General features: G+C 38.1%; 1 protein-coding gene and 1 long non-coding RNA gene across 3 annotated transcripts in view; one reads left to right on the top strand and one right to left on the bottom strand.

Annotated features, from left to right (window-relative positions):
- KIRREL3 (kirre like nephrin family adhesion molecule 3) overlaps positions 1 to 22517 on the bottom strand; it is a 755533-nt gene that overhangs the window by 479003 nt on the left and 254013 nt on the right. The gene's annotated exons all lie outside the window — the stretch shown is intronic.
- On the top strand, positions 1283 to 15306 carry LOC116423003. The gene is made up of 3 exons (XR_004233492.1): positions 1283 to 1408; positions 14096 to 14344; positions 15246 to 15306. It is a non-coding gene; the product is annotated as an uncharacterized LOC116423003 (long non-coding RNA).

The following is a 22517-nucleotide window of genomic DNA, read 5'->3' as shown; positions in this document are numbered from 1 at the left end:
ATCTCTTTCAATGCTGAGATTCTAGGATTCCAAAGATCTATGGGTTCCAACTATGTTGGTCACAATATAGAGCCTCTTTCTTAAGGTTTCCAATCTGATATCATTTCTTTATAACACCCTAATACTTGATTGAAAAATGAAAAAAAATTATTTGGACTAATTCATTTCAGCTAAGCCATTTGATGCTCTATTCCTTCATTTAATTATTACCTCCTTTCTTTCTTTCTTTCTTTCCCTTCTCCTCATTCTTATGGAATCAGACTAAAACAAAGTTAAAGAAGAGGAAGGGAACAAGTATTTATTAAGTGCCTACTAAATGATAAGTACTTTATAAATATTACCTCATTTTAAAGGCCATGGTGACAAGTGGACTTTTTACAATTCAGAACATAAATACTATCAAATGACCCAGAGGAATAAGAGTGGTTGGTCCTAATTCCAATTTGGGTAAAATTGGCACAATTCCTCCCTTCAGGAGAACATAACCTTGTTATTGTAAGGCAAGGACTTTCATTATATCTCCATTACCTGTCAGAGTACTTTCCATGGTAGGCATTTAATAAATGTTGGCTGAATTTAATTGAATTCATGTGATATAAGACAGGAGAATCAGCATGATCATAATAGTTCACATTTATATAGTTCCCATTATATGTGATAGGCACTGTACCAAGTGCTTTATGATTATTATCAACAAGCCTGGGAAGTAGGTGCTCTTATTATACAGATAAGGAAACTGAGGCAGGCAGAGTTAACTGACTTGCCCAGTGTCACACAGCTAATAAGTCTCAGGAACTGGATTTGAATTCCTGACTCCAAGCCCAACCTTCTTACCTCACTGCCACCTAATTAACCAACCAGTATACCACCTAACTGCCTCTGTAGGAGAAATTAAAATCCGAAACTGAATGATGTTAACCTGCTGGGGCTCATTTCCTTGGCTCCCTTCCTCTGCTGTGCTCCATGCAGCCAAATTCGGATGGTATGAACTGTCCCTGCTCCCAGGAGGGCATAAGATAGATGGAAGCATCCTAAGCGACAACAATGCCAATTGTCTAATGTTTATAAATAGCTTGTGTTCTTTTAAATATTATGAGTAAAATAATGCGCTCACTAAATAATGTGGCATTTGCAAATGAGGATGTAAATGAGGGTACACTGCCAGGCTGGGCTGTCACTTGTTAGTCTGGAGGTGGTTTAAAAACAACAATAACAACAACCAACCTTCCCCTCTCCCAGCCCCACCTCCACTCCACCCACCCAGCTAAGTGTTTTCTTCTGTGATGGTATCTTTTTTTTTTTCTTTTGGTCAAAAGACCTTTGTTAACAAAGGCTCAGAAATTGCATCCTTAAGCGCCTGTGGGCTGCTTCAGAAGAAAGGTCTGGGTTTTGGAAGCCTCTTGTTGAGGTAAGAGCACATTTTCATCTTGCACTGACAATTTGGGTTGCTATTTGTTGACCTGATGAGATGGCAAATAGTTGAGGTATTAAATCTGGAAAGGGGAGGGTGTTATAATCAAAAACCTAATTCATCTTTTCTGGCCTTGGTATAATGCAGGGAGCTAGTGACTCACTGGGCCTTTGCTAACAATGCTTTCCTTTTGGCTCCTGTGCAATAGGAGATTGCAACATACAGCCAGCCTGCTGCTGCCTTTTTATGGGATTTGTGGGAAATTGTACATATAATGCAAATCCATTTTCTTTTTTCTCTTTCTTTCAAAAGAAATGGATGAATTGGCTTAGGAAAATGAGTGATTGATGAGAGGACTCTCAGCCAAGCATAGTGCGGGCAGGGTATCAGTAAGCTTCTCCCATTGCTTCTTTCAGCTCTGTTCTCACTCACATTCCTGCCAACCCTGACCTGGGAGAACTATGTGGTCCTTCCCAAAGAAATTATCTGGGACAGCTCAGCATGGGCACCTTCCTACTCATGTCACTCAGTGCTCATCTCTCTTCCCTCTCTCCACCCCCAATTCCTACGACTCATGTCCTGAATCTCTCTGAGGAAGAAATCTATCACGATCCTTAACTAGATGGAATTGGAATAAAGAACAACCTAAAGGCTAATCTTATGGGAATATGAGAGAAGCACTTTTCTTAACTTTCTTTTTCTGCCCTCCTCCCTCATTCCCTTCTCTCTCTCCCTCCCTCCCTTCCTTCTTTCTTTCTTCCCTTCCTTTCTCTCTTCCTCACTTCCTATTTCTTCCCTTCCTTCCTTCCTTCCTTCCTTCCTTCCTTCCTTCCTTCCTTCCTTCCTTCTTTTTCCTTCCTTCCTTCCTTCCTTCCTTCCTTCCTCCCTTCTTTCCTTCCTCCCTCCCTCCTTTCTTCCCTTCTTCCTTCTTTCCTTCCTTCTCAATGGGGAAGGGCATGGGTGGGATGGAGTTGTGAATGTATTGTCTGTTACTGTGCATGTACCCTATTAGGAAAGGGAAATAAAAGGAGGAATGGATTTTTAGGAGGACAAATGATGTTAGACAGCAGTGAAGCAAGAGTAGAAACCTTTGCAGCCTTCCTACAATCTCTTTCTATGCTCATCTCCTGCTTCCCATTTGTAGCACTTTATTCTTAGCTAGTCATCATAATTCACCTTAAGGTATCAACTGGTAAAGGTTTGTAGCCCCAGGATTATTTGCATTTTAATAGGAGACTTGAATATCTGAAAAGCTCTTTAGGCCCAATGGAATGAATCTCTAATGACTGAATTTCAGGTTCAGTGACAGACTTGGCAGAGATATTTTTGTGGTTGGGAGAGTCCAGCCTGGTGCTGATCAAATCAAACTCTTAGGTAGCTGCTGACTTTGATTGTTCAAAGGCTAACCCTTCAAGAGGGGGCCAAAATACATTTCACCAGCTACATAGAATTTATAGAGCCTGGAGGGTTTCTGAAAATCATTTGCAAAGATGCTTTTAGCCACCGACTTTTCCTAAAATCATAGGATTTAGACCCGGACTGGATTATGGAAATCATTAAGTCCACTCATTATTTAAAGATGAGGAAACTGAGACCCAGAAAAGTGGTGTACAGGAAGTAACAGAATCTCTATTTGAACCTCAGTCTTCACTCTGCTTCTAAATACAGAGTGTCTGCAACCATATCTTCTACCTTTTTCCATTTTCCTTATCTTTAGTTGACCAGGGTATAGTCAATCCTTGAAACCCTCCCCACCTTCCTCTCCAAACCTCTCTGTCTCAGACAAGTTAAGAGTAGACAAGTAGTGTCTGGAGGATCTGGCAATGACCTCTAATGTCAGGCTCATTCCCACCTTGAATAAAGCCTCTTAGAGCCTTCTGGAAAAGCATGAATCAAAATGACAGCACATTTTTCTTGCTGAACGATTACCTTCTCCCGTTATTTTGTTATTCATACTGCCTATAATAAGCCATGTTGCCATGATGTCTCCATTTAATTTACTATTTAGACTAACCTTTCACCAGGGCACTTTTACATTCACGAGGGGATGTGGATTCATTTTATTTTTATTTTTCGAATGCAATGAAATTGGTAATCCTGCGCACAGCCTTGGCCTCCAATGATGAGGAGAAAGGCCAGACACACAATAGCCTTGGAATTAATCATGCATTACGATGGTGAGGGAAGAACAGAACACTCAGGCTAATGAGATACAAGGGTACATGGTTGTGGCATATGGATTAAAGGCAAGGGGAAGAATTTAAACTTATTCTTGCCCCAGATTTTGCTTTCAAGGCTTCTTTTCTGCCTTCATTGCAGAATCTGCCTGTCTTTCTATCTGAGATTTTTACCTAAGACAAACTTTTCTACTACCCCTTTATATTTAAACAATGCTTTTTTTTTTTTTTTTTTACAATGGCAGTAACCTAATAAAGAAGCTAATATGAGGGTGACCTGGAAATATCTAAATTCAATTAAGGACCCTGACACCCATTAGCTGGGTGTCCCAAGTCAAGCAATTTATTTTCTTTGTACCTCTGGCAATGCTATCAGACCTCTAAGAATAGCAAAAGAAGGCTGGCTCTGGAGTTAGAAGACCAGGGTTTGCATTTTGTCTCTGTCATTCATACCTTCTGTGCCCTTGACCACAGTTTCCTCCTTTGTAAAAAAGGACTAAATGTAGAGCACCAGGTCTGAAGTCAGGAGGACCCGAGTTCAAATCTAGCCTCAAACACTTCCTGGCTGTGTGACCCTGGGCAAGTCACTTAACCCCAATTGCCTCAGCAAAAAAAAAAAAAAATAAGGACTTGGAATATGGACTCTTTCAGTTATAAATCTATGAATTGTAATTGTCTAATTTGGTTTCAATGTACAGTAATTGAGGGGGAGAACAATGAAAAAGAAGGCTGAAAAAATAGGTTGGACTCAGATTGTGAAGGGCTCTGAATGCCAAACTAAGGAGCATGGACTCCTTTTGCTATCCAGGTCATTAGTGCGATCCAGTGATGGCTTTAAAAAATTTCATGGAAGGGGAAAATATGTCAGGATAGGGTAACAGGTCCATTGAGATCAAGTTCTTTGTCTTGAAGCACTGAAGGATTAAAAAAACCCTAATGGTTCCATTCACTAGATGCTCCTGCTTGGGATAGAAGTTCATATTCCACTCTAGAATCTTTAGTTTCCTTTCAAGTTGCTCCAGCTAGGGGAGGGGAGGAAGGATTCTAGGAGGGAAGCAGAGGAAGGTACTTTGCACTGACTGGGATTTGAGGGAGGTCAAAGAGGTAATATGAGAGGAGGAAAGTGAGAAAGGTACAAGAGGGAATGGACTGGGCTGCTGAACACCAAATTTGCTAGAGCTGCCAAGTTTCTCACCAGGATGGCTCTTGAGAATTTGCTTCCCAGGCAGATTCATGCTCCCACTTCCTGGCCAACTCTTTGGGTTATAGATTGGGCCATAGCTCTAGGGACTGAAGAGCCCAACCCCTTGGATTTTTATCAATGAGACAACCTGAGGCACAAGGAGGTTAACTGACTGAGGATAGGTCTGGAAGGGACCTCAGGAGAGAGATTTAATGCAACCCCTCATTTTATAGCTAAGGAAACAGACACGTAAGGAGCTTGTGAGAATACTATGTGGTATAGCAAGTGCTCTGGATTTAGGATCGGGTAGTCTTGAGATTGAATCCTGCCTCAGGTGTGTACTAGCTATGGGGTCCTGAAAAAGTCACAACTTTTCTTGGTCCCTCAATTTCCTCCTCTAAGTTGTGAGGTTCAAATAAGAAAACATGTAAAGAGCTTTGCAAATCTTGTGATATATAAGTGCTCTGGTTAGTATTGTTGCTGTCCATGATCACAAAGGTAATGTGGGACAGGATTTGTACGGGAGAGGAGAATCCCCCTCCTCATTGACAGGATCCAATTCCATTAGGGTTTTTTTGGCATTTCTTTTTCCCATATTGAATTCTGTGAACTGGGCAATCCCACATTCTGGACCACTGGCAAAGTAGGTCCCTATTTTGCTCTGTGTTGCAGAAGCAAGACTTTGATAGACACTCCAGTTTTATCAGTGGCTTACTCTGGAGTTCAGTCTTAATCCCCTCTACAGCTGAGGCATCCAGCTGGGGCCGTGTGATGGGTATGCTGATGGGGCCCAGGCAGAGCAGGTCTCTGTTGCAAAGCACAATCACCACTGGGTTGATGTATAGGAGGAAAACAGAATCATATGGTTGAAAAGCACTGTAATTGTAATGGAAATTTCAATCACTCCACTGAACCTGTTTTCTGCATTCGAATTTTGCCCTTGCAAATCAGCAGCCCTGGGAACAATTTATTTCCAAACATTTGCAATTTGGAATGGGGAAAGAAAATGAAATAATTGTATTTTGACGGGCTTAAAACAATTCAACTGTATGTGCATACAGATCCTGAGCGCATGGGTACACTACAAAGTAACATCACCAGGGACTCCCTCTCTCTCCTCCATGCCCCTGCACCTGGCAAAGCAAAGAGAGAATGGAATCTCCAGGACAGGTGGATTTTGACTTCCAGCTGTGTGAATCTAATGATTGTGGGTGAGACGGCTGACTGCCCCCATCTCCCATAGCCAGGTAGATGGGAAGCCTTCCCTCTGCAAGTGATTTAGTGGAAGTCACCTGTGAAGCTTACACAATGGGGTAGCCTCCTGATGACCCCCTTCTGAGAAGCCTTTGTGGGTCTTGGGGGTACACAAAACAACCTAACCCATCTCTACTTGTCTAGGAGCATGCAGTCTTTGAGTTCTTATGATGTACAGACATAGGAAAGGTATCACTAAATCAAAGGGTATGCAAGGCTCAGTAACTTTTAAAATGTAGCTCCAAATTGCTTTCTAGAATGACTATACTAATTGACATCCATCCATCTTTCTTCCCTCCCTCCCTTCCTCCCTTTCTCTTACTTCCTCTCTCCCTTCCTCCCTTCCTCCTTTCCTTCCTTTCTTCTTTCCTTCCTTCATTCCTTCCTTCCTCCCTCTCTCCTTTCCTTCCTCCTTTCCTTCCTTCCTTCCTTCCTTCCTTCCTTCCTTCCTTCCTTCCTTCCTTCCTTCCTTCCTTCTTTCCTTCCTGCCTATCTGCCTGCCTTCCCTCCCGCCTTCCTTTTCTTCCTTCTCCCCTCCCCCATCTCTTTATTTCCTTTTTTCTTTCTTAGGGGGCTGTGGCCATATGGAGAGAAAATAAGTGCTTGCTAATTTAAAAAGGCATTTAATTAAAAATGAAAACGAGGGGGTTGGACTAGATACTGAGGTCCCTTTTAGCTCTAATTTAATTTAGCAAAAGCCATTTATATACTCTGTGTGTACTGAGCATGATGATAAGTGCAGGGAAATATGCATAGCTTAGATAAAACTTGGTCCTTGCCCTTATACAGCTTATAGTCTATAATAGGTTGCCATCCATAGACAAATAACTGTAATATCAAATAATACATGGTTAATGCCTAAGAGAGGTACAAGAAAAGTACTATGTAAAGGCCAAGAGATAGGGAAAGTTATTAACAAAGTGGCAGGAGGACTGAGCATACTCAGTAGGGCTTTAAAATTAGGGAGGAATTTAAGAGGGAGAGGAAGAATGAGAGAAGCATTCTAGGAATAGGGAAGACTATGAGAGACAGAGAGAAGAAAGTGTTGAGAGTGTGTAAAGAATCGTGAATCTTCCAGTTCGATTTGTAGTATGAAATAAGACAGAAAAGTCAGGGATGGAAGGCAGGGAATAGGACTGTGGAGAAGCTTAAAAGCTTAAACTTTACTTAACGTCACAGGCACATAGATTTAAAGAGGGAAATTATCTTAGAAGCCGTCTAATTTACTTGGAGGCTGAAATTTTTTCTTCAATACAAATGATACACAGAAGAAATTACTTTGGTGATGATATGAAGTAGAGGGAATGGAAACAGGAAATCTTGCTGGAGAGGCTAGGAAGGTCATAATGAGGATCCGTGTAGCCATCATTAGTACTTCATCACTAGGGTGACGGCAGTGGAAATAAAGAGGAGGGGGATGGATGTGAGAAATATTGCAAAAGTGGAAAAAAGGATTGTTCTAATGAACTCTATCTTGTGACTCTGGGACTCAGTTTTCTCAACTATTAAACGAGAAGTTGGGTTTAACCTCCTGTCCCATAGATCACACATTGCCAAAATGTTAGATTAATTCTTCTCAAATCTTCTAAATGGCTACATTTCTTACAGTCAGACAAGTCTTTTGGGAATTAAGGTATTTCCCTGAAAAATGACAGAATTCATGCCAGATACATGATGGGCTAAGCTAGCTAGCAAGGGTTACATTGAGACCACAGCTGAGTTTCAATAATGGTCTTTTTTGGTGGCAGTAGTGGAGAAGAAAACAGTTTAATAGCAGTAACAAGTGTTTTAAGTGCAAACAGGCATTTTGTAATGAAGGACATTAAATACTTGATTTAATTGTTCATTATTGGAGTCAAAGTAAGTTATAAAGCTCAGAGACAAACCTGAGTGTACTTATGCAAAATCATGTCATTTCCTATTCTAAAACCTTCAATGATTCCCATTATTTACATGATAAAATCCAAATATCTTAGCCTGGTCTTTAAGGAGTTTAGACTTATTTCACTATATTATGCCTCCAACTGTATGTTCATTACTTCCTAATACAAACCTTTGTTTTTTTCTATATAGACTGGGGTGGTCTGACTCTCTACCCTGAAAGGCCTCCAACTTTGGAAAGTGTGCCTGATATGTCAGTAATATGCCATTCTTTGTTATCAGTTCTGGTCTAGGAGGGGCAAGAAGAGTCCTACTTGAATGGTTCTTTGGTCCAGCATAAGATTCATTTTACTGCTGGTTTTCCTCTGACTCCAGTGAATCTGGTCTCTTGAGGGACAGTGGCTGCTGTAGGAATTGGGATCCTGCCCTTAGTGCCCAGTAATCACCTGGTCCTAACACCAGTTGCTGGATTTTCCTGAAGTCACACTGCCCTGATGTCACCCATTTAAATATCCTCTGCTTTCTAGAAATACACTGCCCTGTTGGAACTGATACTCAGATTTCCAGGCCGGTTGGACTTCTACTTCCTGCTTCATGAAGTCAGTGAGACTGATCTCTCTTGCTTCTGAATTTATGTCATTTATTGTTTGGAGGACTAATTACATACAGAGAACTGCCCAATTCACAAAATTTCCTTAAATAGGAAGAATCAATTTTCTCTTTCTCTCCAAATCTGGGGATGCTCTCCTTCACTTCTACCCAATTCTGCCCATAGCAGCTAGGAGAGTCTCCAGGCTCTATTAGTAGAGGCTCAAAAAACTGTATCCTTTCTCTGTTTTCAAGATAGTGAACCATACCCTGATCTCCAGCACTTCATCTCCGTCCCTTCTTTACAGATCAATACTTATTTTTTAAAAATTATACCTCAGGCATTTTCTTTCTACTCTTACATGCACATTCAAACATCAAAGTCGCCAAGGTCATCCATTGCATCCCTGGCCACTGATAGCCACCTTGATTTTTGTCTTGCCACTAGACTTCACTGACTAGAAGAGACAGTGAGGTTGATGACTTTGCATAGCTGTGCCTTACATAAATTCAAATCAACATATCACCCTCATCATGTCATTGGTCCTCTTCAAAAATCAAGAATGAACCAAAACAATACACACACACACACACACACACACACACACACACACACACACCACTAATTCCTTTCTTCTTTTCCCACTTACTTCAGTTTTTATGTGGCTTCTCAGGTAACTCTGTGTGTCTACTCTGTATGCCTCCTTCCTTTCCTTCTCCTCCTCTGCCCCCTTTTTCTTCCCCTTGTCTCTTAACTTAATTTTTTTAAAATGACTTTTATATTTGATATGTATAAATGACACTAGTAATGGGCCTCTACCAAGGAAAATGAAAAAAAATCTAAAAAATGACATGTAAAATACTTTTTAAAAGAAAGTTTCCAACTTAGAAGCCCTTAAATATGTGCAGAAGACCCTTGTAAAGTTTCTCAGAATTCTGCCGGCCATTTCATTTTTCTCTGTTTAAACCTTTCTTTCTCCCAGACTCAGAATTTAAGGCAAATTTTTAAAAAACCCAGCTTCTTGTTAACCACTAATATTATGACAGTATGATTTTCTACAATTTTCCCCATTTTGCAGATAAGAGGCAACACTATATAATTGAAAGAGCAAAACACTGAAAATCAGAAAAGTTGGATTGAATTTTAGCTTTCCTACTAACCTGAATCTGCTTGAGCAGACATTAATTTGTCACATAATGGGCACTTAAAACATTTTTTTGTATTGTATTGTAAATATTTTAGTCTTTTCATGTCTAACACTTGTCTGAAAAAGAGGTTAGCCCTTCCCTTAATAAAGGTCTAAGCAGCCTTTACAACACCTACACAGTTAATGCATTTCTACTTGCTTAGAAGGAACATTGAAGCAAAGGATATAGCATTAGACCTAAAAAGTTCAAACAGATCTGATTTAAAACCATTCCTCAAGATGTCCATCATTTGGAGCATAACTGAACAAGCTGTGGTGCATGATCATGATGGAGCATTACTTGGTTATAAGAAATGATTGGGGTGGTGTGGTTCAAAAAATAAGGCAAGACCTTTATGAATTAATGCAAAGTGAAGTGAATGGAACAGGGAGATCATTGTGCACAGTAACAGCAATGTTGAAATGATGATCAACTATGAAAGACTTGAAAACTCTGACCAATAAAATGGTCTAAGACAATTCCTAAGGATTCATGAAGAAAAATGTTATCCACCTCCAAAGAGACAACTGATCAACTCTGAGTGCAAACTGAAGTATAACTTTCTCACCTTTTTTTACTTTTTTTGTGATATGGCTAGTATGGACCCATGTTTTTCATGATTTCACCTTTATAATTGATATCATATTCTTTGTCTTCTCTATGGATGGGGAAGCAGCAGAGAGAGGGAGAATATTTGGAACTTAAAATTTAAAAAGAAAACAATGTTAAATATAAATAAATTATAAATTTAAAAAATGGAAAAAAGAAATACACAAAAGAATATATATGATGGATGCAAGGGGAATCCATTCAAAATGAGATAAACCATTGAAAGGAAAATGCCATCCAAAATAAAATATCTTATTCTTTTAAAAAAATCATTCCTGATGCCTACTGGCTGTAAAGCCCCAGGCAAGTCACTTTATTTCTCTGACCCTCAATTTCCCCATCTGTCAAATAAGACTTAGAATAGCACTTTCCTCACAGTAATGCTGTGAGGATAAAATAACTTGGGTAAAATATTTTGTAAAACTTTGAAGTGCTAGAGAAATATTAGATTATTATTATTGTTATTAATTATTATCATTGTTATTAACCACACAGGGTAGGCCCTTTGTAAAATGCCAAGTAAACATAAGCTATTATTATTGGAGTATTTTAGTTATGAATTAAGCTTTTGTGATTTTTCCTGGGAAACTATACATTAAGTATGACGTTGTCCCTTTGGGAAAATAGTTCCAAATAACCATCTTGAAGATAACCTTTTGGAACACAGCTTGTCTCCCCACACATTGCTGCTTTTAACTTGTTGCCTTTTCCTGTGATTGTGTGTCTTGCTGGAAAGGTGAAGTAGGAACTTATAAATAATCCCCATGGTACCAAGCATCATGGCATATAAAGAAGAGGCATTCAAATATTTCTTGAGTGAATGCATAAAGAACCTGGTGCTTTGAGTATTTCATCAGAAAGTCAACACTTTTTTTTCATAAAGTATGGTCACTCTGGGGGGTTTGGCCATAGGGGTCAATAATTTCATCCACTAGAAAATTAAATACTGAGCATGGGAGCCAATACTTTGCTTTTAATGAAAGTGTTTTGGATATTTCAGTCATTTCAAATGTTGCATTATAGAGTAAGGTGGAGAAATGCTTTTATTTCTTATTTATGCAGCATTGTATTGTAATTCAAGGATCAGAGTCAGTATCGGAATCAGGGAAGTTTTGGGTCAAGCATGGTCCCCAGATACATATTAGTTATGCAATTATGGGCAATTCATTAAACTCCGAGTGCCCTAGGGAACTATCTGTATTGTGAAAGACATTTCTGCACTGGCTGTTCTCTGCAAAGATGAAATCACAAGTCAAAACTGTCTCTATTCCTTTCATCTCCAAATAAATATTCTCTAATCTGGCCTAATCATTACCCTTGCTTCAATCTGTAGACCTTAGGTAGCCTTTGAGATTGGGCCTTAGTTCAAGGGAAAAGAGACAATTTTGACTGGGATAGGCATTTGATCAAGAATAACTGTTTCTTTAATACTGATGGCTTGTAATGGAGAACTGAGAGATAATAAGAAATATATGATAAGTTTCTTTCTTTTAGAATACTTACATTCATATTAGGATCACCAGACTTATGAAGATGAAATCTATGCCTTTGGAAGATTATTTTGGAAACCCTAAAAGGATGAATTGGAGGGGGAAGGATTGGAAGTAGGGAGACCAATAGCGATTATACTTCAATAATCCTGGCAGAAGATGAGGATCTGAACTCACTGATCATGGAAGCAAATGTCATAGAGCTAGAGGTGTCAGGATTTGACAATGGATAGAATAGAGGGAGAGGGAGAGAAAGGGAAAAGCTCAAAGTAACGAGCCTTGATGACAGAAGATGGCAATACCTTCAAAAGAGCCCAGCTTAGAAGAGGTCAGGGAGAATGCTGATAAGTCTCATTTTGAACAGGCAGCTAGGTGGATAGCATGATAACACGCCAGGTCCAGAGTCAGAAAGACTCATCTTCCTGAGTTAAATCTGGCCTCAAATAATTACTAGCTATGTGACCCTAGGCAAGTCACCTAACCCTGTTTGCCACAGTTTCCTCATTTGTAGAATGATTTGGAAAAGGCAAAGGCAAATATCTTCAGTATCTTTGCCAAGAACAGGTCACAAAGAGTCAGAAATGACTGAACAATTTATTTTGAATGTGCTGAGTTTGAGATATTGAATAAGAATTACCTAGCATTTATTCAATGTTGGACTCAGAGAAAAATTAGGATTAGATGTAGCCATCTATATAGAGATAATAGTTGAATTTGTAGGAATTGATAAAATCTAAAAGGGAAGAATTTATAATGAGAAAGTAAGGGAGGCTAGGAAAAAGCCTTGGGAAGCAACCATGATTATAGAGATAAGAGATAAATGATAAATTAACAAAAAATACTGAGGAGCTGTCAGACACATAGGAGAAGAATCAGGAAAAGATATTGTTCTAAAAGCCAGAGAGGAAGATAGTTGATAACACCAAAAGTTGCAGAAGAAAATGAAGATTAAGATTAGACCACTGGATTTAGCAGCTAAGAGATCATTGGTAATATTGGATAGAAAATTTTCAGTTAAATGGTCCAGTTGGAGTGAGTCCTTGTTGTAAGGGATTTAGAAGCAAATGATTATTGAGGAACTGGGGCCAGTGAATATAGACAACTTTTTCTAGGAACTTGACATAAAAGTAATAACAGAGTGGTTTGCCATTTTCTTCTCCAGCTCATTTTACAAATGAGGAAACTGAGGCAGACAGAATTCCATGATTTGCTAAAGGTTGCACAGCTAATGAGCATTTGAGGCCAGAATTGAACTCATCTTTCTGACCCAGCACCCTATGCCTTTGGAAGGCCCACTGACTGTACTATCTAGCTTCCTGAGCATCTGAGAGAATGCTCTGCAAATAATAAAGGCTTAACCAATGCTTGCTGACTTGAACTGACTTGAACTGAATTGAGTTAAGATTATGATCAGAGAGAAAAGTCAGAATTCAAGATGATGGATATGGCCAAGTGATGTGTGGTGGTGAGCTCTTAGGTATGGTGATCACTTGAGTACGTGTTACGTGTTACAAGAATTAGGGAGAAGGGAATAACAATGACTATGACATTAAAAAACCCATCATAAGGATAAGGAGATAGATAAGTGATCAGCTCCTTATTACTCCAAGAATTTTGGCTTCTAGAGAAAATAAAGACTTCCTATCCAGCCTGAATCCTTGTCCCAATAACTTCCTTCCCTGGTTAAATGTTTGTAAATTTATCAGCAATATAACAACAACAATAATAGGTAGCATTTATATGGCACTTATATTTATTATCTCATTTGATCCTCACAACAAGAGAAGTTGGTGCTATTATTATCCCCATTTTATAGATGGAATGATTGTGTCTAAAAAGCAGGAAGAAAAGGCAGCAAACTAAGCCCCTAGAAATTCCATTTAGAGTCTGGAACCATGGAGATTAATAACATGCTTCAGGAAGATGACCTGACTCAACTGGAAGCATAGGTTATTTTCTCTAATGCATCAGGGCCATATTTGTGAATCTGAGTGAAGAAGTTGTGGATTCCCTGTGCTCACTGGGACCTCTGGCCATAGCTGCTATTCTTGTTCTCTGCTGCCTGCCTCAGCTCTCTCATTCCCTCTGCTGTCCCAGAAGAGACAGATTTTCACAATAAAAAAGGCACTTACAACATTATACCCTGGGTGAGAGGAGCACAGTGACTGAGAAAGAAATGCATTCTCATCAGGGTGTGTGTGTAATGGCAGCTACAGAGCTCTTCCAGGAAAGGATTTCTCTCTTGATTAAGCTGAACCTGCAGTAGAATACTAGAAACTTTTCCACCTTGATTTCTGTCTTTACATGCTAAAAGGTAGCCTCTCAAATGGGCTCCCCGCCTCCCACTTGGAGATAGAAAGAGTGGCGTTGTGACCTTCAGGAATACCTTGGAGATAATGAGCCCTGGCCACCTTTCCAGCTCCATCCGACACTGTGTGGTACCCCAGCTTCCTCCGGTGCACAAACAGGCCCCGGCGGAGGCCCAAGAGGGAGCCGGCAGGACCTTCCTCCCGCTGGAGCCATTTACTGCTTGGACAGTGAGAGAGCAAATGGAAAATTCCAGGTAATAGCAACAGCCGCTCCAGGAGAGAATGGGATGGTAGGGAGGACAGCAGCTGGGAGCTGGTTTGTGATTTTTCAGCTATACCTTTAATAGGAGGTCTACTGGCTATTTGTCCCACAGTCATAGGAAGACATCTGGGAGGGTTAATATACAGTTTGCAGTTGTACTTTAACCTCCAACTCCTTTGATTCGCATAAGTTCATGAACCTGAGCTTTAGGGAAATTCAGAGAAATGGGTGCATTTTTATTTAGCCAGCAAATCTTGTTGAAAATCTTTTAAAAATGGATGAATTCTGCCATAATAACTCAGTATATAATAGAATTCTGGGCTTGTCAATGTGGTACTCCCTCTAACGGTGAATATGATAACACTGTTCTCCTGGGATTTAATGTCTCTGTTTGCCCATTCATTATTCCTCCTTACAGTAACTATCTAACATGCCAGAGGCCTTTCTCTAGGTGGTTTCACATTTCCCAGATATACATGGAACTCTCAGGATGTTCATCTCTCACTCTCATGAGGTGACTGATCCAATTTCCTTTCTGGATAATAACTTTTTAGGCAACTTTTATTATTTTTTTTAAATTAAAAATTTATTTTTAACAATAGCTTTTTATTTTCAAAATACATGTGAAGAATATTCATCCTTTCAAAACCTTGTATTCCAAACTTTTCTCCCTCCCTTCTCCCTACCCCCTTCCTTAGATAGCAAGCAATCCAATATATATTAAACATGTGCAATTCTTTTATACATAGTTCCATATTTATCATGCTTTACAAGAAAAATCAGATCAAAAAGGAAAAAAATTAGGAAGAAAAAAAGCAAGCCAACAACAATAAAAAGGTGAAAATACTATCTGATCCACATTCTGTCACCATAATCCTTTTTTCTGTATGCAGGTGGCTGTCTCCATCACAAGTCTATTGGAAGTGGACTGAATCATCTTATGGTTGAAAAAAGCCACGCCCATCAGAGTTGATTTTTCATAGGCAACTTCTCTTGAAGGTAATTGGATCTTTTATTTTTAAATTCAGAATCTTATAGTACACAGGGTTGTTGCTTTGAAGATGAGTGATCATTGTTAAGTTTCATAGATGTAAATGGTATAGGAGATTATTCAATTCAATAAGCATTTAAGTTCATACCATAAGGTGGTGTGCTACATGCTGGGGATATATGAACATGAACTAGTCTCTGGCCTCAAGGAGCTTACATTCTATGGGAAGTAGAAGGGGGTATAATATTGTAAAAATAAATATATGCAAAGCATATAAAAAGTGGTTACAAAGTAATTTGGAGGAATTAATAACGAGGGTCATCGAGAAAGAATTCATGGAGACACAGACTTGAAGTAGGGAAGGATTCCAAGGAGTTTTTAGAAGCCTGGAGGGGGAGCATTCATTACTTATATCAAGGGAAATTAAACAAATCAGAATGTCAAATACTGGAGGCAGAAAGTAGATCACTGTTATTGAAAGAAGAATATATGAAGTGGAGAAATAGGCAATGTCTGGGAAGTTAGATGCAAGATTGTAAATGGCTGTAAACATCAAATACAAGTAAATATTTTATTCTAGAAGCAATAGGGAGTCACTGAACCTTTTTGAGCAGGTGAGTGACATGATCTTGCCTGTGTTTTAGGAATGGTAATTTGATAGTTATGTATAGGATGGATTAGAAAAGGGGAATGATTGGAATCAAGAAGACTAATTAGGAGATCATTATAAAAATATAATAAAAAAATGAGACTTTCAATTGGAGTGGGGACCACATAATTGAGGCGAAGGCAATGGATAGAAGAGCCTTTATGATGTAAAATTAGTAAGGTTGAGGAACTGACTGGATATCAGGAGTGAAAGAGTCTAAAGAGTTGAGAATGATTATGATATCAAGGACCTAGGAGATTGGAAAAGTAATTCATTTATACTGACCCCAGAATTTGTTTTGTTTTATTCTAGCTTTTAATGTTTATGAAATTGGTCTCCTACCAAGTTTTGTAAATAGCAGAGGATAAAAAAAATAAAAATTCTAATTAATTAAATGTTCTCAAATAGATTTTTTTTGGTTAATGGATACTTTATTGCATACAGGTGTCATGAGTAACTTTAGCCAGCATTCAGTTATTTGTTATGAGGGATGAGTACAATATTTATTCAAAAGTTCTAACCTGCTTTCCAAACAAACTTTTCTTTCATTAGAAGTTACTTGGACTGTTTTGTATTTCTACTCTTGTCTCTGCCAACTTTGAACCAACTTCAGTTAGATTTGTGAACAGGTGGCCAAAGAGCATCAAAGTAGAAGGAAAGATAAGCCCACACACAAAAGACTTAGATAATCAGCTCTTGGGTAACAACACACATGAAGGGGCTAGTTTCTCAAATTCTGTGTAAACAAGACTTCAATGTGAAGGAAGGCAGCCCTCCAAGTCCAAGATCATCTTCAGTATTTGGCTAAAATAAATTTCAAGCCTTTAGTATCTTACTGAGATTTACTTTAGATTTTGCATTCAGAGGGAAGTGAGAATTTTCTAATGGAAAGAGTTATTAGAACCTAGAATTGGTTATTCTTGTGTGACTCCAGTGACTTACATTAACTAGCAACCTGAAGAGAGATGGATGGATGATCTCTAAATCAAAAGGGTCCAAGACAAGTTCTGCTTGTCCAATATTAAGCAACAGATTTTTAGACTTTAAAACCTGCTTTTGTCATGACAGTGTGTGGAATATGCTGCTTTTTTCTCTACTCTGTTTCTTGTATGTTTACTTTGTTTTTGTTCTCATTGGAGAATCACATTGAAGAGTAAGGGCTCTGAAGGATCCATAGGTCCTTCTCTCTCTCTCTCTCTCTCTCTCTCTCTCTCTCTCTCTCTCTCTTCACACACACACACACACACACACACACACACACACCATCTCTACTTGTTGCCAAAGGAATAGCTAATAGCATCAATATGGAGCATGACCCATTTGTGGTAGGACATTACCAAATGATGTATCTAAGAATTTAAACAAGCCAGGAAGACAGTTGACAAGTGATGTGTGTATGTGTGCGGGTGTGCTCGTGCATGTGCTTAGACATTAGGACTTTATTTCAATAAGACTACACAAGGAACAATTTTATATTCTAGTCAATAACTGGAAACATGCTAGGGAGAGAAAAAAAAAAACTCACGGTGAAATCTGAGCTCTAGACCAATGAGGTCTTAATCCAGGAAGTAAATTACAGTTTAGGAGTATGTGATTTCTCTACTAGCCGTCAAAAAATATCTGAATTCTGTGGAATACAGAAGTCTTAAGATGACCTTTTCTTGGCAGATAGGAGAGTGGAGAAGCCTATTACAGAGCATAAGCCAATTTGTTTTGTACATATAAATGACAATTTTCCTCCTTAAATACAAAACTGTGGAAAAGAAATGTCTATAAACAGAAAGTTACTCTCCTGAATCAAATCTTTTCCTTGTTGGGAAGTTGTCAGAAGACCAAATGCGTTCTGCAGTAAAGTACACTTTGGGAAATATTTTTGTAAATTTCTGGTATTGGGGGGAAGAGGTGGGGAGGAAAAAGGTCATAGAGATGTATGAACAAATTTTATCTAAAAAAAAGCTTCTTAATGGGCCACATCTTTGGGGGGAAATGATGAATATATCTACTTGCTTTAATTTGTCCTTATCTTCTCCCCACTTCTCCCCCAAAAATATGTTTTTTAGAATGGCTGGATTAAATTCCTTCCTTCCATCCTTTTTCCCTTTTTCTCTTCTTCTCTTCCTTCCTTCCTTCCTTCCTCTCTTTCTCTCTGCCCCATTCCTCCCTTCTTCTTCCCTCCTTCCTTCCTTCTTTTCTTTCTTCCTTCCTTCCTTCCCTCTTTCCTCCTTCCTTTTCTCCCTTCCTTTTTCCTTTCCTCTCTTCTTCCTTTTTCATTTGTAAAATATTTAAGGGGGAAAAGGGTGAATGAATGTTATAAGCATATAATTTTATAATATATAATGTTATACATATCTCAAGGAATTAACTATCCAATAGATAAAGCATTTTAGAAGCTGCAGTTAAGAAGAATAGATGGATCAGACCAAGTTCACAGTAAGAAAATTTGTAATAAGAGTGACACAGTTTTGAAAGAGTTAATAGATCATTAACTCTTAAGATAACTGCAGGAGAGAAAGATATCAAAAGAATGGGAAAAAATTGTCACCCAAAAGAGGTGATTGAGTGAACATCAATAACTAGTGGATCATATGACTGCTTTCTCATGTTTATGAAATCTTTATGAAATGGAGCCTCAAAAGCTCTGCTTAAGATCATAAAAAGATTCCTTGATAAATGCAGTCACAAAGCTAACTGCAAAACACATAGCTGCCATAAAAAAGGATTATGCTTTTGGAAGACAGGTTGGACTCTCTGATGCTCCTGGAATCTTGTTTCTTGCTTTCACATTGATTTAACTTACTCACTTAATTGGTAAAAACTGGTCATCAGTTACCTGTTTTTGTTTCTAGCTATTGGTACTCCTAAGAAACCCAGGTATTGAAGCTGTTTAACCTCAGAGTTGTGACTACTTGGATTCCAAAGGAAATCCTACCCTTCAAGCTAAAAGGGTTTTGGACCTATCTAGGAAAAATGCTTGGACTAAGCATCAGTGTATATTTGCACTCCCTGAGGAGGATAAGACAAAATGTGCTGTCTTTTGTAGACTAAGATGTTACTGATCATCATCTGTATGGCAAGCATTTCAGTTTTTTTCACCTAATGTTGGTGATGGATCATTTTATATCGTTTATATTAATTTGTCTGTTTTAAAGCTGACATTAAGCATGTGAGAGCCAATTGGCTAGAAGTGTTGTATATAACTCAGAATCAAAATCCAGTCGAAGATTAAAGGACTGATAGAATAGGACAAATGGTTTTCTTACTTTCATGCCCACTGAAAGATATGCTTATGAACTCTTAGATATGAACAAGAGCGCTTTCATATTATCTGTCCTGGGGAAAGATGAAATATAAAAATAACAAGAAAGAGGAAAAGGGAAAATACAGTGAAAGACAAGATGAAATATCAAGAAAAAGCTATTTTTTAAGATGTTTAACTGTGATGAGCCTCATGGCAACAATAGTAAAATGAAAAATTATCTCCCTTGTGTTTATAACAATAGCAATAATAAGGATGATCATTCATTCATTTATCCAATAAATATTTGAATGCCTACTATGTGAAAAACACCATGACAAAAAATGTAATGATGATGATGATAGTGATGATAATATAAAATTAATAAGGACATTGCATTTATATAGTATCTTTTGACTAAATAGCTTAAAATGGTTTAGGTTTTTTTGTTTTGCTTTTGGTAAATATGAGACATTTATCCAGAGGGTCAAGGAGCAAATATTCTCCTAATTTTTTAAATTGGGAGATACTGAGACTCGGAGAAAGTCATCAACTTACTCCAATATACAGAATATATCTGTGAAGAGTATAACGGATTTACTTAATTCTCCTAAACACCAACCCACTATGTTTCTCAGTGCCTTGCTCAGTCCATAGATGATAAATCCTTTCGAAACTCACCAATAAGAATACAGAGGAAGAAATTTTGCTAATTTTATTTTTAGAATTTTAATAGAACATGAACCTACAAGACTGCCAGGGTGACCTATGACTGCATCTGCATGATATGGGAGAATATGATGAAAAAAATTAGCTGTCACTGTTGAATAAGATTTCCCATTCCCGCCCTTGACTCCTAACAATCTCTTGACACCTTATATAATACTATTCTTTACCCTATACTGGATATGCCAGACAAACTGGACTACTTGCACTCTCAATACAAATTCCAAGCTTTTTTGCCTCCATACCTTTGCTCACTCTTGTTCACTACATCTGGAGTTTTACCATGACCCCCAGAGAAAGAGAATTACAGATTTATCTCTAAGGATCCAACTCATCTCTGACCAAGAATATGTTCTACAATCTATCTTCCATTTTGCTTGAAGATTTCTAGTGAGATCCACTTGTGGAGAACTTGCCTCCAACTTAAGTTCCTCCTTCCTTCCTTTTCTTCTCTCTTATTTTTTTTTCTTTTTTTAAGGTCATATATACAACATAACTCTAGAGAATGAATGGATGATTATGAATGAAAAGTATTTATTAAGCATTTAACCATATAGTAAGCACAAGGAATTTAAGTGCAAGATGGTCCCTGCCCTCAAAAGGTTTATATTCTAATGGAGAAAACTATCAATATAAAGGAGTGGCAGCCAGGTGTTTTGGTCTGGGAAATCACAGGAATTATGAATGGAGCCATAAGGGATTCAAATGATATGAGCCCATGTAAAGGTAAAGTATTAGAACTGGACTCATGAAGAACTGGGAACAAACCCCACTTTTGACACTTTCTAGCTAAGTGAAAATAGACCAGTCATTGTATTTCTATAACTCTAAATTTCATCAAATGTATAATGGGGATAGTAATAATTGTATATTACCTCAGAGGGCTGTTGAGATATTTGAATGAGATGAATTGTATTATATATATATATATATATATATATATATATATATACATATGTATTGAAAACTTTAACATGCTAAATATCTATTATTATTATTAGTGTCAACATCATTGTTGTTGCTGTTGCTATTATTGTTACATAGGTATAGTTAAAAAACTTGTCCTTGGGATCAGAAAATCTGAGGATTTTTTTCTGTTTAATCACTTTATTTTGTTTCAAGGTCATTCAAGGAGTGAAATGTTGAGCCATGAATATGGGCCTTCCAAAGAAACCCTGGCTGAGCCCTTTTCATCATCGTTAAAATGGCATTAATTTTTATTCATGATACCTTATCACTATTTAATATTTTTGATGGTATTCTTTTGGTACTTGGAGACCAGGAGTCAGGAAGCCTCTCCTTTACCCACATGAATAGGGCTCATGATTACAGTCAACATAGATGGAAGGAATATTTTCTGCCAAGATATTACAAAAAACAGATTAAATAACTTCACTAGAGGAACAGGATTTGACCTTAGAATGTACTTAGAAATGCACTTTCTGCTATAGTCTATTTCTTCTCATATCATACTTTCTAGAAAGATATAGACTTGTAAAGAAAAACGTTTCTAATAATTATAGCAGTTTCAAAATAGATGAACTTTTGTAGACAATTGTGGATTTTGCACCACTGAAAGCCTTTCAATTAAAGGGATGTTAAGGATAGTATAGATAATCCAGTTGTGAGATAAACTGAATGATATCTAAGGTTCCTTTAAATTTTGAGGTGGGAAGAATGCTAACCTTGAAGTTCAATCTAAATTATGCTACTTGATATTTGTATGACTTTGGGAAAGTTATTTGACCTATATGGACTTCAGTCTTCTTACCCATAAAATTAGAGGGTTTGATTAAATAGCCTTTAAGGCCTCTTCAAGTCCTAGAACTATAATTCCAACCAAATGAAAAATGAAATATCCTCTATGTCTTTTTACTACTCCTTGTAGGGAAGGTATAGATTGGAGAACGAGAGAAAAGAATTTCATGGGGGGTAAATGAGTGTCTAAGTTTATAGACGTCAATTACCCAGCTATTTTAGTCTTAAAAAACACACAATGCCAGAAATAATCAGGTCATTCAGAATCTGTGTAATTTGGGCCTCATTGATCCATAGAATAGGTCTGTACAGACCCAGCCTGAAGATATTTACTTTAGGTATACCTCCATCTTTTTTAAACCTATTGCTAAGACCAGGATGAAAAGAACTATCAATTATGAGGAAGAAAAAAGGGCTTCTAGGAAAGGTGGACAACAATAATAGCTGATGATTATACAGCACTTTATGGCTAACAAAGCACTTTTACATATATTACCTCATTTGGTCCTCACAACAGGTAAGTGCTATTATTCTCATTTCACAGATGAGAAAACTCAGGCTGAGGGAGTTTAAGTGACTTGCTCATGAGTCCCTTGCTTGCGAGTATCAGGGCACTTATACTCCAGTCTTGGAACTCTTAAGCTTGCTTTTTACCAGACTACCATTCAGCCTCTCAAAGAGCAGTCTGTCGACCAAAATCAAAGAGGCAAACGCAACTCAGAGGATTGGGTGAGTCACAGGGAGGCTCATTCTCTCCCCCAACAGCCTTAGTACAGCTGGATGGCAACCTTGAATAAGTTAGGGGT

The sequence above is a fragment of the Sarcophilus harrisii genome, chromosome 3 (genome assembly GCF_902635505.1).
Source record: "Sarcophilus harrisii chromosome 3, mSarHar1.11, whole genome shotgun sequence".
Lineage (NCBI taxonomy): Eukaryota > Metazoa > Chordata > Mammalia > Dasyuromorphia > Dasyuridae > Sarcophilus > Sarcophilus harrisii.
Note: the sequence above shows the minus strand (reverse complement) of the source record. Positions and strands in the feature narration are given on the sequence as shown.